Source organism: Neodiprion pinetum, chromosome 7 (assembly GCF_021155775.2).
Source record: "Neodiprion pinetum isolate iyNeoPine1 chromosome 7, iyNeoPine1.2, whole genome shotgun sequence".
Taxonomy (NCBI): domain Eukaryota; kingdom Metazoa; phylum Arthropoda; class Insecta; order Hymenoptera; family Diprionidae; genus Neodiprion; species Neodiprion pinetum.
The window spans coordinates 7,575,654-7,591,875 of record NC_060238.1 but is presented as its reverse complement, the minus strand read 5'-3'; the positions used below and the strand labels follow the sequence as shown (position 1 = coordinate 7,591,875).

Here is a 16,222-nt window from a genome sequence, read left to right as displayed (position 1 = left end):
AATGTTTTTGGGTTCATTTACTGGGATTTCCCAGAGTTGAGAAGACGACTGAATATTGCAAGTCTGCAAACATGTGAAATATTATTATATCCGAGGAATTTTCACGAAAATGGATGAAGGTAAAGAATTCCAGTCGAGATGTGGTTAAGGCAACGATACCCAGAGGCTGAAAGCTTTCGAGTAAACCTGGAAGCTGGATCAGCAACCGGCCATCTGGCCAGTCGCTAGGCGGCAGCTACTAATGCCTCCACAAATCTTGTGCAGCATGAAAACACACGCCGAATTTCGTCTTGGACTCTAACGTGTTGTGTAGCAAAGCCGTTTCCGCCCGCCTGCACATGCAGTTTACCGTTTTTCCCGTACCTTTTTCCACCCATGTTTCGCGGCTTTGCATTGCTGTTGGAATTCTCTAAGCTGAAAGTTATTTCGACTTTGTGTAACTTGTGGACGTGGGACTTCCGGAGCTCCGTGAAATTTCCACAAATTTGCTGCCAACTTACGTCTTTGATATTTTTTTTCCTTTTCTTTCCTTTTCTCTCTTCTATTATTATTACAGTGATCGAGTGAATAATATAAATCGCTAATGTGAATGATTGCCGAGTTAATCGGGGCTAATTAGACTGTTATCGGTGTTGACTTGACAGTGTTCAAAAGACAATCAGAAAATTCGTGGTATGATTGCTTGAACAATGATAAGCTAAAAACATACAAGGCGAAATTTAATGGGAACTCGGAAATTTAATTTAGAATACAGAATGAAAATATCATACATAATTTACATTGTGTTTAACTTTCATTTTTGTTTCGCTTTGCATTTAGTGTCAATGAATCGTATGGGTAGTTAATCCTGTGGAACCGAAAGATAAGGTCTAACTCTAATTCGTCCTAGAATAAGTCAGACAATGCAGTTCTTTTTTTTTTGTGGATTAACAGTATATATATATATGACTTTACATGGATTCAACTGATTGGATTTCAACTGCAGAGATGAAATTTAATAACTTCGGGTATAAGTCGTGTAAATTTCAGGCGCAGTACACGATTCTAGTCGCACTTTTATAGAGACATTAGCACCGTGATGAAAATGATAAGCCACGTCTAAAAGAATGTAATCATGAATGATAAAACAGATAAAGGAACAAAAAAATGCTAACAGTGTTCCCAGGCAATCAACCGCCCAAATACTAACCGCACCCAATATTGCTTCTATCATTGATTGGTCGAGAGCAGGTGTGTTCTGGGCGGTATGGCCGCTGCCAACCGAGATGAAATTTGCCCCTCTCTTTGCAGAACTGAACAAATCTGTAGAATTTGCGAATTTTATGTCGTGACAAAACATTCCACTTCTCTGAAATGGGAGACTTTTTCGAATACAGTGATACAGTGAGTATTGATGGAAAAGATCATACGCAAAAAGATGACGTTGGGCAGGTAGCAATAAATGCCTAGAATTTTCCTGTTATTCGTCTTTCTATAATTATATACATGTGCTTGAAAACACGACACAAAATTGAGACTTTGCGATGCTAGCAAAAAAATAAAAATAAAGATATCGGTTCATTTTTAGAGAACCTTATCAGAAAAAAAAAGATGCCAACGGCACGCGGTGTTCCCAAGCGGTCACCCATCCAAGTACTGACCGCGCCCAACGTTGCTTAACTTCGGTGATCGGACGAGAACCGGTGCTTTCAACGTGGTATGGCCGTTGCCGAATGACATGAAACCTTGCCGGTTCATCCAAGAAACCGATGGAATCTGCAGAGCCTGCGAATGTCGTTTAAAAATTTCACTTCTCGGAGTCGAGAGACTTTTTTGAATCAAGTGACGCAGTAAGTACTGTCGGTATAAATCATAGACCAACCGATGACGTTCAGAGAGAACCAACGAATGCTTGAAATAATCCAGTCTTCCATCATTCAGGGATGAAGATTGATTTGGCGTATAAGCTGGGAAAACTGTACAAAATTGAGACTTTGTGATGCTAGCAAAAAAATAAATAAGGAGTCACCTAATTTTCAGAGAACCTTGTGAGAAAAAAAGATGCCAACGGCACGCGGTGTTCCCAAGCGGTCACCCTTCCAAGTACTGACCGCGCCCAACGTTGCTTAACTTCGGTGATCGGACGAGAACCAGTGCTTTCAACGTGGTATGGCCGTTGCCGAATGACATGAAACCTTGCCGGTTCATCCAAGAAACCGATGGAATCTGCAGAGCCTGCGAATGTCGTTTAAAAATTTCACTTCTCGGAGTCGAGAGACTTTTTTGAATCAAGTGACGCAGTAAGTACTGTCGGTATAAATCATAGACCAACCGATGACGTTGAGAAGGAACCAACAAATGCTTGAAATAATCCAGTCTTCCATCATTCAGGGATGAAGATTGATTTGGCGTATAAGCTTGGAAAACTGTACAAAATTGAGACATTGCGATGCTAGCAAAAAAATAAATATGAAGATATCAGTTCATTTTTAGAGAACCTTAGGAGAAAAAAAAATGCCAACGGCACGCGGTGTTCCCAAGCGGTCACCCATCCAAGTACTGACCGTGCCCAACGTTGCTTAACTTCGGTGATTGAACGAGAACCGGTGCTTTCAACGTGGTATGGCCGTTGCCGAATGTCGTGAAACCTTGCCGGTTCATCCAAGAAACTGATGGAATCTGCAGAGCCTGCGAATGTCGTTTAAAAAATTCCACTTCTCGGAATCGAGAGACTCTTTTGAATCAAGTGACGCAGTAAGTACTGTCGGTATAAATCATAGACCAACCGATGACGTTCAGAGAGAACCAACGAATGCTTGAAATAATCCAGTCTTCCATCATTCAGGGATGAAGATTGATTTGGCGTATAAGCTGGGAAAACTGTACAAAATTGAGACTTTGTGATGCTAGCAAAAAAATAAATAAGGAGTCACCTAATTTTCAGAGAACCTTGTGAGAAAAAAAGATGCCAACGGCACGCGGTGTTCCCAAGCGGTCACCCATCCAAGTACTGACCGCGCCCAACGTTGCTTAACTTCGGTGATCGGACGAGAACCGGTGCTTTCAACGTGGTATGGCCGTTGCCGAATGTTTATAAACCTTGCCGGTTCATCTTAGAATCCAATTGAATCTGCAGAGCCTGCGAATGTCGTTTCAAAACAACCACTCCTCGAAATCGGCCAACTTTTCTCAAACGAGTGCTATAACAATAAATATAACTGACGAACTTTGAAATCATACATAACAAGATGACGTTGATAAGGAAACCACTAATCTTTGGTTCCCGGTTCTCCAGTTCTCTGTCATTATATTTTTGTGAGAAACCACCTGGCCACCGGTTTCATTGTAGGAAATTTCAACGTTTCTCCAGTTCTTTTTGGTATCACGATTTGTGACCTCAAGATTTGGCCTCAATAAAATTGTCTCACATTTTCACGTAATAATTTTCAGGTTTCAGACATTATAAGAACCTATAATTTTTACGAAAAGTTCATGCAGCTGTGGTTTCAGTTCCAAGGGTTGTTGCCTGAGATGTAGACAACCAGGTCGTCGGCGAAGGCAGTTGCTTCTTTGGAGGTAACTTTATTCATCCCAAACTGTATCAGGATTTTGCGATTGAGCACGTTAAATAAAATGGACGATTAACCGTCCCCTGATGCAGATCGTCGGCAATGGCGAACGTTTTAGAGGAGGTATTTGATCTAATCCATGCGCGAAAATGTTTGCCGTGCAACATTACTCACAGCATCTTTGTCAGATGCTTGTGAAATGTTTTTTTCAATAGCTTCTACAACATCCCGTCCAACCACGAGGTATCAAACGCTTTTTCAAGGTCAATCAGGCATGCTGCCACGCATTCGGTGATGTTCAAAGCTCAATAGATGTCCAATGTAAATTTGGATATTGTATGGATAATTGAGTGTCTGTGGCGGAAGCCAAACTCGCGCTCCAGAATATTAATTTTCATCCCAAATTACCGCTAGTGCCTTATTCATTACAACGTCGAATATTTTACTCATGCTTGGCATGCAGGCTTGTTGGCCTGTAGTTGGAGAGGTTTGAGCATTCTTTGTCTCTTTGAGTAACGCTGTAACCTTAGCTGTCTTCCAACAAGCTGGGAAGTATATATTATTCAGTGCATTATTGAACAATATGCAATAATATCTAACGATCTTGCATGGCAAGTGTTTAATTATGTTGGGGATGTGATCATAACCCACTGACTTTTTATTATGTAGATTTTTAAATATTGTCAATAACTCGAATTGAGACGTGCAGTGATTCGGGGTTTTCTCTCTTAAAGGACAAATTGCTGTGTTCTATTTGGAAAAGAAAATTGCCGTACTGTTACTGGCATTGTCTCCTTGTGTCTCCTGTTTTAATTCCATAACTTCAGTTTAAACTATCCGTATAGGATTGGGTTTTCTTCTGGACATTTGTGGCGGCGAAATGTGGCCTCTTCAAGACCAATCGTGTTGCACTGACGTAACTAAAGATCATATAGAAGTCTTTCCAAAACACCCATCTTTGAAACCAAACTGACGCAGCATAAAATCATCTTCAGACACTAGGAAATACAGAACTAACGTGAACATCAAAGAACGCAGAACAATTTAGGATTTCAGACCATTCAGAACTAATTCAAGCTTCAGACCATAAATAACCAATCCAGACTTCAGATAATTTAGAACTCTTCGAAATCATGAACAAATCATTTTAAATCACCGAACGCTTATATTCAGAAACTCCAAACCTCAGTATCACTAAATAAATTAACAACATCGTTGTGAAACCAAATCTCCAAATTCATTACGAGAACGTCTTAGTGTTAACAAATGTATATTTGAATCAAAGCGTTGTGTACGAATAATTATTTCAATCACGCATAGTGATAGTTGACACGACCCACAACATAATTCCAGATTAAGGCAAGCTGAACGAGAAATCTATAGTATCAGATCATCGAAGTTCGTGAACCTGGATCACAAGGTTTGTGAATCGAGCTCAAGCCGAAAATCACGCAGTAAATGAAAGATTTCTCCCGATCTTCTCCCCAGAACGTGACACAATACTTACGAATTTGACCAAGTCCCATAAAACAATTTTTCACAAGAAATTTTTTTTTTCTCAAGATTGTATAAATTTGTCGGATGCAAATCTTTAGCATATAATTCATAGAGTATGGTCAAAATTATTTGTCTCTCTAATTATTGAGTATCAATGGACAAGGTGCGATCGGGAGAACAGAAAGTGGCGGGGGCTTGGACCGGGGGGACCGAATCTGAGCCACGAGAACCAAGCCGTCTACTTGTATTTGCTCGAAAAGTCTAATTTCGCAGTCCAGTTCCGGAACGCTGCGTTGCTATATAAAATCCAGATGTCTACGTTACAGTTCAGTACAAAATCGTCTCTAGACGAGACACACCTGACGAGCTATCAATTGCGATTGTTAGTAGTGTTGTGTCGAATTATCGTTAATTGAGGTTTGCGAACAAATAGAGACACACTCATCAGAGTTATCAAATGATTCAATATCTTCATTTATATCAAATAAAGTTCCTCCTTTTTTTGATTTATCGTTAGAAGTGCACTCTCTGAATTATCGAAGTGAGCGCATCTACTTTGAAAAAATCAACTTCCACAAAGCCCGTTTTATCTATCACCTTATCCGGGTCCTCCGGCAAGCTTCCTTGTCCATTTTCTAGAACTTTATCATCTTGTTGACTTTTAAGAAGCTTATCTGTACGATCGATCGTATCTATCTTATCTATCTAAATATCACGTTAGAATTGATCCCACCTGCCCTTGTTATTTGGATAAATGATCAAACCCCTAGATACGAATAAAAACACCATCAACGATGTTTCTGCGTTTATCTTTCTTACATTTTTTTGAGGTATTCTGAGCCAGTTGATCGACACTAATTGTTATGTGCTAAAACTATTGTCAATCAAAGTTTTTTTTTTTTTTCAATTTCTGAAGTTGATCACTCTTTAAACAAAATGAGATGCTTTTACACATACAAAATACAATTATTCAACAAATTACGCACATTTTAGATATTTTGCAGGAATGCTGCGAGCAACGAATCAAGGGCTAGAGTTGGGAAACGAACGACTTCTTTCGTACTTCCTCTGCCGTTGGTCCAACGCCATTTTTGGTGAGTTTTCCGTATTTTCCGAGTTTTTGCTCAAAAAAAAAGCGTAACCATGGCTGTCACCTGTGGTCGACGTGAATCTGATATTACAAAAATTTCGTATTCTACAACATGTATAAGTTGGCGCGAAAATTATTTTCGCCATACAAGTATCAAAGAAGAAAGGGGAATTCCGCAAGATGAAGTATTCCCAAAAGCATTTCACTAAATGTGCGTAAAATGCAAACGCAAACACAACGGGACGAAAGAAGTACCTGTGGATCAGGAACAGACCCTATAAATGGCATCGTCTCAAGCAAACCGGCATGGATTGAGACGTACACCATCGACAACGGACTTATTGGATTGATCAATCCCTGTTTTAGAGCGACCTCCTTGGTTTAGATGTTCTCCGAATACCAGCAGAAACGGATGAAAGTAGAGACCCGGAAAACATGACATTGACACATGGTTCTCAAAGAGGCGGTCAAGGAAAATTATAAGTTGTCGAGTTCCGGTTCCGATTTATTCAACATACCTTAATTTCAGTACAAGTGTTCCATTGACAGTGTATTATACTATGACAAGTTGCTAAATAGTATTAGAGTGAAAGGCAAAGAAAATATGAGAAAAGAGAAGTGCGGTACACGTTAGTTTCAGCCGAATATGAAAAATGTTATATATGACGGTTATTTTTGTAGTTTGTAAGTACAGTTCAAGTTTTGTCCTGCACAGAGCATCATATTGCTACTATTTCATGGAACCTATATCAAAATCAATTTATAAGTGAGTGTCCCCGTATAGTCTTGGTATTTATTTAGCTGTTAGGTCCAACGCCATTTTAAATGCCATTCTTGCAATTCTTGGTTAGTTCTTTGCTGCTGGTCCTTTGATCTCTTCGTGAATCTTTTCTGCGTTCCTTGGGAACCAATTAGTCTAGAGTCATACAAATCGATTCTGAGAGGAAAACTTGTTTACTTCAAAAATCACGAAAAAAGTAAAGCTTACCCCTTTCGATTTTTGGTCCAAATATTAACGAGTTCAAATAGTGCTGTAATTGATTCAATTGTACACTATGTCGACGGAATTTTGCGAGAGAAATCGATTGCGTGCAGTGCGAATACGCTGCGAGCAATGGGTCGAGAGTTACAGCTGAACAACGAAAAACTTCCTTCGTACTTCCTCTGCTGTTGGTCTCACGCTCTTTTTATATTTTTTCTGCGTTCCTGGGATCTAACACTTTGTGGATTCGGTTCCACCGTATTATTAGAGTGTTTTTCCAGTCGATCCTTAAATGAGTGACATTAGAGTGATATTCCAGGTAATCATTCAAATTCCACTCAATTCTCCGATGTACTTGTGTAATTTTCCCACTGCGGTTTCTCCAAAATTACACTTCAAAAATCGACTCTTGTATCACCAAAATATCACAATTTTATTGCACTGGCAATCTTTGAATTATAAGTCCAAGTACTTCCGAATTTGACTTAGTCCCGTCCGGAAATATCCAATTTCAGCTCTTACAGAAATAAGCGTCAAAATCGCGATAAAAACTTGAAACGCGTTAATTTTAAATGCGTTTATCTCAAAACCATATTTCTCAATCTGGTTGACATAAAATCTCAAGTTCTATTCAACAGATTAACTTGAAATTTGGTATGAATCTTCAGTATACATCCCTTTATACAGCCCATACCACGGGCAGTGCGAAATTGTTATTAAAATTATTTTGAAAAATTGTATAACATCTAAAAAGAAATATTAATTCTGCCTCCAAACGGTCGCGATTTCCGTAATTTTTTTGTTTTCTCTCTCCTTGGTACGGACTATAACTATATTCTTACTAATCGAGAAAGATCATCGTTTTTCTGTTCCGGATAAATGGGAGCACTATCATTGTATCAACTACTTCAACCGATTTTTTTGTAACGGCCGTACTTGGAGGCCCATGAGTTTTTCAATTTCTGTCTTCTCACAAAAGTTTTTTTTTTATATATCAAGCCCAAAAAACGCTCAAAATTCAAACCTCTGGATCAGAATACCCCGTTAATCGCAACGAGATTGAGTTTGTCGACCCTGAGCTTTTTTCTGCCATTATGAGTGATTGCTGAAAAAAGATTATCCAGTCGGGTGTATAAATTTTAAATACTTAGCGAGTTCTGAACGACGGCTTCTTGTATTTTCAGTAACTGATTGACGAGAACCGGTAAAATCAACACGGTACGGCAGTTGCTGAAGGAAATACTGCTGTGTCTCCTTATTTGAAAAACCGAACAAATCTATAGAGCCTGCGAATGTCGTTTAAAAAATTATCCATTTCCCGGAACCGAGAGACTTTTTCCCAATCACGTGCTACAATAAGTGTAACTGACAAACTTTGGAATCGTACGCAACAACATGACTTTGAGAAGAAAACCATGATTGCTTCGAACTCTCCAGTCTCGTGGATTGAGATTGATTGTGCACCTGTATTTAAAAAACTGTAGAAGATTGAGACTCTGCGCTGCTAGCAAAAAAATAAAAATGAAGATATCAGTTCATTTTTAGAGAACCTTGGGAGAAAAAAAATGCCAACGGCACGCGGTGTTCCCAAGCGGTCACCCATCCAAGTACTGACCGCGCCCAACGTTGCTTAACTTCGGTGATCGGACGAGAACCGGTGCTTTCAACGTGGTATGGCCGTTGCCAAAAGTCAGTAAACCTTGCCGGTTGATCTCAGAAACCGATGGAATATGCAGAGCCTGCGAATGTCGTTTAAAAAATTCCACTTCTCGGAATCGAGAGACTTTTTTGAACCAAGTGATGCAGTAAGTACTGTCGGTATAAATCATAGACCAACCGATGACGTTCAGAGAGAACCAACGAATGCTTGGAATTATCCGGTCTTTCATCATTTATGGATAAAGATTGATTGGGCGTATAAGCTTGCAAAATTGTACAAAATTGAGACTTTGTGATGCTAACAAAAAAATAAATAAGGAGTCACCTAATTCTCATAGAACTTTGTGAGAAAAAAAGATGCCAACGGCACGCGGTGTTCCCAAGCGGTCACCCATCCAAGTACTGACCGCGCCCAACGTTGATTAACTTCTGTGATCGGACGAGAACCGATGCTTTCAACGTGGTATGGCCGTTGCCGAAAGTCAATAAGCCTTGCCGGTACATCTCAGAATCCAATTGAATCTGCAGAGCCTGCGAATGTCGTTTAAAAAATTCCATTTCTCGGAGTCAAGAGACTTTTTCGAATCAAGTTACGCAGTAAGTACTGTCGGTATAAATCATAGACCAACCGATGACGTTCAGAGAGAACCAACGAATGCTTGAAATAATCCAGTCTTCCATCATTCAGGGATGAAGATTGATTTGGCGTATAAGCTGGGAAAACTGTACAAAATTGAGACTTTGTGATGCTAGCAAAAAAATAAATAAGGAGTCACCTAATTTTCAGAGAACCTTGTGAGAAAAAAAGATGCCAACGGCACGCGGTGTTCCCAAGCGGTCACCCATCCAAGTACTGACCGCGCCCAACGTTGCTTAACTTCGGTGATCGGACGAGAACCGGTGCTTTCAACGTGGTATGGCCGTTGCCGGATGTTATAAAACCTTGCCTGTTCATCCAAGAAACCAATTGAAACTGCAGAGCCTGCGAATGTCGTTTAAAAAATTCCACTTCTCGGAATCGAGAGACTTTTCCCAAACGACTGCTCAAACTGACGAACTTTGAAATCATTTGCAACAGGATGACGTTGAGAAGGAACCCGTGAATACCTGGAATCCTCCAATTTTCCATCATTTCTAGATTGATACTGATTGGGCACACATGTTTGACGTACTGCACAAATTCGCGACCCCGAAAGAAAAACGAGAACGCAACAGATGTGTCTCAAATATTGTAACGCATTTCGAAAGTAAAATTCCATTGGCACGCATTCCTTCCTGTTGGTCACTTGTCCAAAAGTACCGACCTACGTATAATGGACATCAGGCAATCGTATCCCCAGATTCAAATCTACACTAGTTACACTGCTCCAGTGTCGCCATTTTTGAATATTTTTTCGCTAACAATTTTTTTATTATACTTAAACATATGCTCAATAATTTCCATAAACATTACCATCTTATAACCTTTTCTTCTATCAGAACAAAAAAAAAAATCATCAAGTTTTTAGGTTCTTACAGTGTTTTTACCCCTTAATCAAAGAAATCATTCACTTTCGTGTGCACTTGCAAGCTTCGCCAGTTGTTGTTGAGCTCCTCGGTTTCTGTAATAAACGGTGAATTCAACCGAGCTTCGATGATAAGCAGAATAACTTCATGAGGAGATTCGTGCAGCCTTGGTAAACAGTCGGGGAATATCCACGACAGTGAAACATAAAATGAGGAAATTCGAGTGTATCGAAGGACAATACTAGACGCGACCCGGATCCGTGACTAGATGGAGAATCACCGGATCCGCAAAGCGATCTCGGAAAGATTTGACGACTCAGATTCAGACTTCAGTGCGGCTTGAAACGGAGTTGGGGACGATTTCGCGGGGCGATAAATCACGTGAGTTGTACGAACGCCCCATATTTTTATACACCAAAGCTCAACTTTTTCTCTCGCCTGTGAGATCTGTCCAGGCAATGATGCGATAGCTGAATCGGAGAATGTATAAGCTCCATCGCCGTCAGATCTCGCCGCGAATGTCACGACGTCACGGGAACTTTGAAGGAATCCGAAGAAATCGAGCGAATGTACGGTTTTTGCAACCGTTTGACCTCTCGTCATCGTGTGAAGAAAACAAGCGGATATTCTTTCATTTCACGAGCGATTTCACCGCGAGCGTATTATCTAATCGACATCGTTATATTTTTTTCCTCTCAGGCGTGGTTCGAGTTTACTCATATTTCATATTTATTTCCAGTATAAAATTTGCAAGTACAAGTTCAGTAAATTTGAACAGAGGTGAATGTAATTTCCTGTTTGTTGGACTGGACTATAAATTAAATCTATAATTATTGAAGTATAAAAATAAATTAGATTTGATCTAGTGTAACATCCATTAATGACGGTGGAAAAAATTTATAAGTCAGCAAAAATATGTAATCTTTAGTGAACGGTAGTTAGTTTATCGCTTGTCTATAGGATTATAATTATTTATTTATTATGGCTTTTATTTTGATGTTGAATAACGCGAATTTTTCAATCTCAGTCACGTCTGTTGGCAGAAAATTTCTGTCACTTCACTTCGTCTGAAAAATACAATTTCGGTATTATGTCTAAGTCAGGATAGTTCACTAAGTTTACGTATATGTAGAATCACGGGTATAATTAGAAAGGTGTTAGAAAAAATGATCAAAAATGTGTTTTGAACGGATGACTAATTTTGAATCTACAAATCTTGACTAAATGAGTTTGGTGATGCTTTAGGAATAATTGAATCATGTTGCATCATTTTTGTATCATTCCAAAAAGAATATGCCATTAGTTCGATCACTGTAAATTATTGCCCATAGCTTTCGGTGATAAATTCTTTATAAATCGTTTGATGGAATGGATCTTTTTTTCAGCCCATTATTTACTAGCAAAAACATTGTTCAGAATATCATGAGGCGTTGTAACTAACAATCGTATATTTTATTAAGAAGCACACTTAAGATGCTTAGCAAAACTCGTCTTAGACTCATCTCGTAGAAACTTCAGTCGCAAAAGAAATGAGTCTTAATTTCGGAATTTACTTTAAAATATTCGGATACTTTGAAATATTTTTTTCATACCTTACAGTTTTCGATTTTTTGCAAGCTCAACATTTTTCCATTTTGTTTCAATTCTTATCCGAGCGTTAGCCGAAAAATTCTTCCAAACGGTACAAAAATATTCTCTGAATACGGAAACCTGAACATATTAACTAAAATTATTTCGGTGCAAGAAAGAAAAAAAAAATCATTGCAAAGCCTAATCCTTGAACTTTACACTTGTGTGTGTAAATCTTAGGGCAAATCTGACGTCATCAGTTACGTGAGTGCTCTTCGCGAGGCACCGAGGCAATTTGCATACCTGATAGAAGAGCGTAGAAACTCCGGTAAGTACGTGTAATGATGTTGACGCTGAAGCGAGTCGCCTTACATCCAAGAAGGGACACCTCTGACTGTAATTTGCTTCGTAGTTTAATGACTTTAGGCCTTGTAGATTTCCCTTCTGTCTCTCTCGTGTCCTTTCCTATAGTTGCCGAAACCAATTCCAACACACCTCTTCCCTCTTTCCTCAACTCTTAATGAGGTTTCGAGATATTTGTCTTGCGTTAGAGATCTGAGGGTATAGCCGAACCCTGATTTTAGACCTAATTAATATTATTTCAAAGTTTTATTTCAGAATATAAGTGTTTTTACAATGAATTCAAATTTCTCGGGTATTTTCATTCTCGCAACTGATCCAAACTGTTCGTTTTCAATTCTAATAATTCCAGAACGTTTTTGTTTTCATGTGGATTAAAGTCGCCGTATTATCCGCAAGCCTATTTTTCATTCATATTGCACTATTGACTTTTTGTAAAATTATTATTAAAAATTAACGATTCGCGTACTGAATTTTTAACATATCATGCGACGATCGTCAATCACAGACGAATTATAATACGCAGATCGGTGGAAATTGTTGATATTGGGCAATCGGTGTTGCGAAAACTATGGAGAATGAGAATTTATGAAAAATAGACAACGCGTTCGTTTTCCAAGACGCTGTAACAAATTCTCTCGTATACCTAACAACTAATTTGCACGTGAAACTAATTCCACTCAATTATTCATAATTCTGTGTGTCAACCGTGCAGTTTCTGTTTTTTATTTGCAGTTAGTGCAAAGTGTAAGCCTTCCAATCGTTTTCGCTCGAAGGAAAACTTGTTTACACAAAGCATTTATACGTATACTTAAATGTATGATGAAAGTTCAGAGGTGAAACAATTAGTTTTAACTAATTTCTCTCGCTTTCCAGGCAGCTCTGACAATCGTACAAATAGAGTGCCTCGGCGCTCAGCGACTATTACCTAATAGGTTCTTCGCTTCGCACCTCTCTCACAATAAGCTAAGCTTCACGCTTTAAATCCTGGAATTATTACCAACATCCTAAAAACAACGTCAAGAGATTTTTTGTTCCACTTATCTGTGAAATTGAGTTTCAAGCTGTTTGGCTGATTTCGATTATCATTCAAACGTTCATTTTGTTTTGAAAATTTCAATCTCATCTGAGTTCAGATGAATATCCGGAAATTGTTGATTTGTGAACAAAATTCATTCGTTATATTGTAAAGATGGCATACATCAACTGTGATTACACGAATTACAAATGGATTGAACGAATTACAACAGAATTAGACAGATTACAAAAAGCAATGCTAGAATTAGAGAGATTACATGGATGTAAAATTACTGGGATCGCAAAGATAAATTGCACAGATTATGAAAAGCTTACATTAAAGATTAAAGAAATGATAGAGATTACAATGGATTACAAAAATTCCACAGATCGCAAAAAAGTTATATAGCTTGTACAAAGATTGCAAATACACAAGGAATCACGAAAAGATTGCAGGGATTACAAAGAGATTACGTGTAGTTTATAAAATGAGATTAAAAAGATCACGATAGATTACAAAACTCTTTTTCACAATAGTCTGTAATCTTCGGTGGGTTTTGTAAATCATATAATTTTTGTGAACCGGTGCGATACTTTGTAATATTTCGTATTATTTTTGAACTCTTCACGCCATGTTTGTAATCCGAGTAATACTTACAAGCTTCGAACCTCTTGCCGTTTCTTGTAATTTTTACAATCGTTTCGTGACCTTAGTAGGTTTCGTAACGTATCGTGATCTCTTTTTACAAACTATAAGTAATCTCTTTGTAATCCTTGCAATCTTCTCGTGATTCCTTGTATCTTTGCAATCTTTACGATGTTTGTAATCTTTGTACATACTGTTGAATCTTTTTGTAATCCATGAAATTTTTGTAATCCCTTGTAATCTTTATCATCTCTATAATCTTCGATTTAAGCTTTTCATAATCTGTGCAATGTATTTCTGCACATATTAACATTTTTATGTCAGAGAGCAATGGCGCGCATATTTCCATTGTAATATAACGTTGGAGGAATTATTATTATTACATGCGCAGGTTTCAGATGAAAACTTCTCCCGAGTCGTTGTATAGGTGCGCATACTTAACCAGCTAGCCGCTGATCTGGGCGAGGAGAAACTTTAGCAATATATTCACCGCTTGCTAAAAAGCGCAACAATACTGCACATACGTTTTCTGGAATATCAATCAGCGTGTAGAAAAGTTTCATTTGAACTTTCTGGCGAAAGTTCCAAAACGCTTTTACTATACGTATGTAAGAATATTTCTCGAATTCGTTGAAACACGTTATGTAAACGATTTTTCAATATTTTACCTCGAAGCGGACATCACACAAAAATTGAAGTACAAAATTAGAACGCTGGAAAAAATCAACTCATCAGATCAGTGTATTACATCGAAAATTAGATTCTTGAGTAACTGAACAAACATAATGAAGAGGCTTGTAGAAATTTGGAACTTTGCAAATATACGATTGTACTGGCAGAAAGAATGAACAGAAAGAAATCAACTTTTATCGATGGTTTAACCATCATACAAAACCCATAATTTTTAAAAATTCCGGAAACTCACGATGTACAATCGTCAAAATCTATTTATAATCAAAGTACACAATCATGAAGAATATAAAAATAATAATAACATGTTTGAATGTTGCTATGGGTTCAATCGCTGTTATAGAATTTTTTCAATATTGGTTCTTTGATGATCCACCTTTCCCACATTTTGACTTTTCACTTATCGAAATTTTATACAAATGTTTTTATTTTGCACCATCTTGTTTTACGAATGTCTACATTTCGTTCATAGCGCGAGGCTTTTGACCGCTTTTAAAATTACCGGTACTGTTAGTGTTTCTGCACCATTGCTTTGAGTTTCGTATTGATTTTTTACCTTCCCATTGCCTACATTTTGCCGAATCAAAAATGCCACTAACCATTTCAGTACTTGATAGGTGACCCTTTCAATACGTACCTTTCATGTAATCCGGTTCGCCTAGGTCTCCTAATTTATTGATTTCTACGAAGTAACCGAAATTTCACGAATTGATATCTCACATTGCTAGAAATGGTTATGAGAGATGTTGATTGGCTGAATATAAATATTTTTCAATGAGTTTATTATGAAATAGTCGCGTATTAAGTATTTATTAAATTATCATATTCGTGACCAAGGCTTCTGTAAGAATACAAATATAAACGATACTGGAATTATGAGAAGAAGCTCAGATATCGATGCTCCATTTCGAATCATTTTTGATTCGTTAGTAATCCTTGTATATTCGTTCATTTCATTCGCAAATTTATTTAATACAAAATAATTGAGATAGATTATTTCAGTAGGCAATTCAATACTGTCATTTGTTGATCGTAATGAATATTGGTGCAATATTGTAAAGTAAGTTATTCAACTTTTTCACCATGATATCAAAAGCGTGTTTCGGATGATTTGTTAGAAAAGGTTTTCTGAAAAAAATAAGTCATCGCAAAGTGAAATCGAACGAATCTATTGGCTTTTTAATTATTTTGAAGCGATTTGAAAATAATATTATTTCAATAAAACATCGATATATCAGCTTGCCTTCATAGTGCCAGTATTTTCTGTTTCCCTATAATCTTTAAAGGTATCTTCGCAGCTTACGAATATAGCAATGTAATATAGTGTATTATGTCACGGGGGAATAATGGACTTTTATCCCTGTGTTCCATATAGGACTTTATTCCCGACTCAATTCTGGCCACATCATTGGCTTAAAAGTGTTTTCTTTTTGTGTGTAGGTGTGGTCTATCAGTCTGAAAACTATAATATTATTTAAAATTTATAATGATACAGAAAAACGTAGTTCAGAATGGAAAAGAAAGAGCAAACCGGAAAAACTGAAAAATTATTTTGCGGGAAATATGATCTCATAATTCCCACTAATTTTAATTGGAATGGCATCATTTTCCCCGCACATGCGGGAGAAAAGTGCTACTTTTTTTCTCACAGATAAGGA

General features: G+C 37.8%; 7 non-coding genes across 7 annotated transcripts; all 7 read right to left on the bottom strand.

The window, feature by feature from the left end:
- Positions 1-1,591: 1,591 nt before the first annotated feature.
- Positions 1,592-1,710, bottom strand: LOC124224017 (5S ribosomal RNA). Its single transcript, XR_006884415.1, has one exon. It is a non-coding gene; the product is annotated as a 5S ribosomal RNA (ribosomal RNA).
- A 331-nt stretch (positions 1,711-2,041) lies between these two features.
- LOC124224018 (5S ribosomal RNA) lies at positions 2,042-2,160 on the bottom strand. Its single transcript, XR_006884416.1, has one exon. It is a non-coding gene; the product is annotated as a 5S ribosomal RNA (ribosomal RNA).
- A 334-nt stretch (positions 2,161-2,494) lies between these two features.
- On the bottom strand, positions 2,495-2,613 carry LOC124224011 (5S ribosomal RNA). Its single transcript, XR_006884408.1, has one exon. It is a non-coding gene; the product is annotated as a 5S ribosomal RNA (ribosomal RNA).
- Positions 2,614-2,945: 332 nt separating this feature from the next.
- LOC124224016 (5S ribosomal RNA) lies at positions 2,946-3,064 on the bottom strand. Its single transcript, XR_006884414.1, has one exon. It is a non-coding gene; the product is annotated as a 5S ribosomal RNA (ribosomal RNA).
- A 5,619-nt stretch (positions 3,065-8,683) lies between these two features.
- On the bottom strand, positions 8,684-8,802 carry LOC124224015 (5S ribosomal RNA). The gene has a single exon (XR_006884413.1). It is a non-coding gene; the product is annotated as a 5S ribosomal RNA (ribosomal RNA).
- Positions 8,803-9,134: 332 nt separating this feature from the next.
- LOC124224012 (5S ribosomal RNA) lies at positions 9,135-9,253 on the bottom strand. The gene has a single exon (XR_006884409.1). It is a non-coding gene; the product is annotated as a 5S ribosomal RNA (ribosomal RNA).
- A 332-nt stretch (positions 9,254-9,585) lies between these two features.
- On the bottom strand, positions 9,586-9,704 carry LOC124224009 (5S ribosomal RNA). The gene has a single exon (XR_006884407.1). It is a non-coding gene; the product is annotated as a 5S ribosomal RNA (ribosomal RNA).
- Positions 9,705-16,222: the final 6,518 nt, after the last annotated feature.